Below are 2,500 nucleotides of genomic sequence, written 5' to 3'. Positions count from 1 at the left end.
ACAGACCACCATCCGATGCTGCCTAGCTACGTTCTCCCCTGTCACCACCTTGCAGTATGCAATCCCTTTTACATCGCGCCTTCTACACAAGATATAGTCCACCTGTGTGCACTTTCCTCCACTCGTATACGTCGTCACCCTGTGCTCCTCCCTCTTCTTGAAATATGTATTCACCTCAGCCATTTCCATCCTTTTCGCAAAATCGAACACCATCTGTCCTTCCACATTTCTCTCCTCGATTCCATACCTTACCATCAACTCCTCATCACCTCTGTTCCCTTCAGCAACGTGTCCATCGAAGTCCGCTCCAATCACCACTCCCTCCTCCTTGGCTCCCCTTTCCACCACGTCGTCCAACTCAACTCCAGAATTCTTCTTTTTCGTCCATCTTACACCCGACTTGCGGGGCATATGCGCTGATAACCGTCAGCAATACACCTTCGATTTCCAGCTTCATAATCCTCACTCTGTCTGACACTGTGTTCACCTCCAGCACGCTCTTGACATACTCTTCCTTCAGAATGACCCCTACCCCATTTCTCCTCCCATTCGCACCATGGTAGAAGAGTTTGAACCCACCTGCGATACTCCTGGCCTTACTCCCCTTCCACCTTCTCTCTTGTCACCTTTCTTCTTTCCATCACGTCAGCCAGCTCTCTCCCTTTACTAGCCATAGTGCCAACATTCAAAGTTCCGACTGACTCTCACCTCCACACGCCTACCCTTCCTCCTCTCTAGCTGCCTCTGGACATGCCTTCCCCCTCTCCTTTTCCTTCGCCCAACAGTAGCCTAGTTTCCACCGGCACTCCGCTGGTTAACAGTACCGATGGCGGTCGTCGGTAACCCGGGCCTCGACCGATCCGGTATGGAAATCTTATTTATGATCCGCATATTTGATTTGGCAAAGATTTGACGCCGGATGCCCTTCCTGACGTAACCCTCCCCATTTGTCCTGGCTTGGGACCTGCACTAAGAATGCACTGGCTTGTGCATCCTCAGTGGCTGGGTTGCACGCTTTTCTATGTTTGCCCCTCACTTTTGTGGCGTGAACTATCAATTCTAGTAATACAGGTGTGTTTATGTTAGGTATCACAGACACACGCACACGCACAATATATGTCCAAAAGTATTGAGATAACTGACCATTACACCTACAGGAGCTTTTCTGACATGTCATTCTGAATCCATAGAAACCCATATTCCACGAAGCTCCCGGCGCACGGTTTTTGTGCCGATGTTAATGCCAGGAGAAGTTTGGATCTCTGCAGTTATTGAGTCAACAGAGCGTTGGCGACTTGAGTTGCTGTTGCCCCTAAAGGCTTGCACTTTTCAATAATATGATGATATATGAAGCATAGAGAGTAAACGGGATAGATACCTTTTGAACAGCACCCTGTAGTACAGCACTTTGAAGGTACATATGTCGTCACTTGCTGTAGTGGTTTTTACTGATGGGCGTGGCCAGGTTTTCAGAAGCCTCTCAGTTGTCAATGTGAGAGCCAGGGGACGCGTCTGCCGTACGTTTAGGGTTAGGGTTAGGTGATTTCTCTGGCAGGGCTGGTTACAGTAGGGCTGCTTACACCACACCCCGGACTGGATTTGTTGCGTGTTTGTGTCCTGATCGATGGGCCAACTTATGACGCCTTCGGAGGGTGTCCGCCGGCCGGCTTTGCCGGCGTTCGGGCGGTCGGTTCCTCCGGTCTGGCGGATCGATGTCCTTTATTTAATGTTCTTAGTGGCGAGCGGAGTGCGGAGTGGGAGGGGCTCTACCGCGTAGTCGTCCTCTCCGTTGCACAGCTCGACAGCGTGCTCGGCGGTGCTCAGCCGGACCGTCTATCCCAGTTGCTCTTCCACGGCTCCCCTCGCGAGGCTTGCCGCCCCCCGCCCCCCCCCCCCTCCAACATCTGTATGGGGAGGGGTGGAGCAGCTCCGTGTTTACCTCGCGGGGCTTCCCGGAAGACATTTTCTCAAAGTCCTCGTGTGACCGGTCTACTTTTTCATTGCGTTGTGTAGGAAAGACAGGACAACTTGTCTCCTTCATGGGATCTGTATTCTGTCGCATATAAACAGAGCAGGTTTCTGGAAGCTTCAGATCAGCTCCTACTGTAGCCTCTTTCTACATGTCCAAAGCGGGAAAGAGCGCGTAGCTCGCAATACAGGTTTTTTTTTTTTTTTTTTTACAAAAACACAAACATAGCAGTCGCGTATAAACAGGACAGATTTCAGGAAACTTTAGATCAGCTCCTACTGTAGCATACGCAGGAATTGGGACCCACATTAGGAATGGATAAAATAAATTACAGGGGCAGACAAAAATGAACACGTACATACGTTTTGGGCCTCTAACAGGAAATGGCGTCACAACAGGGAGGGGTTACTAACTGGGAGGGGCTACTATAAGCGTTGGTAATGACAATAATAATAATCACGTCGTGATACTTTGTGTAAACGATACAACATATGTTGGTTATGACGTTTTTAACCATGCTACACTCGCACG

This window comes from Lampris incognitus, unplaced genomic scaffold, assembly GCF_029633865.1.
Source record: "Lampris incognitus isolate fLamInc1 unplaced genomic scaffold, fLamInc1.hap2 scaffold_48, whole genome shotgun sequence".
Classification (NCBI taxonomy): Eukaryota; Metazoa; Chordata; class Actinopteri; order Lampriformes; family Lampridae; genus Lampris; species Lampris incognitus.
This window is presented reverse-complemented; position numbering follows the sequence as displayed.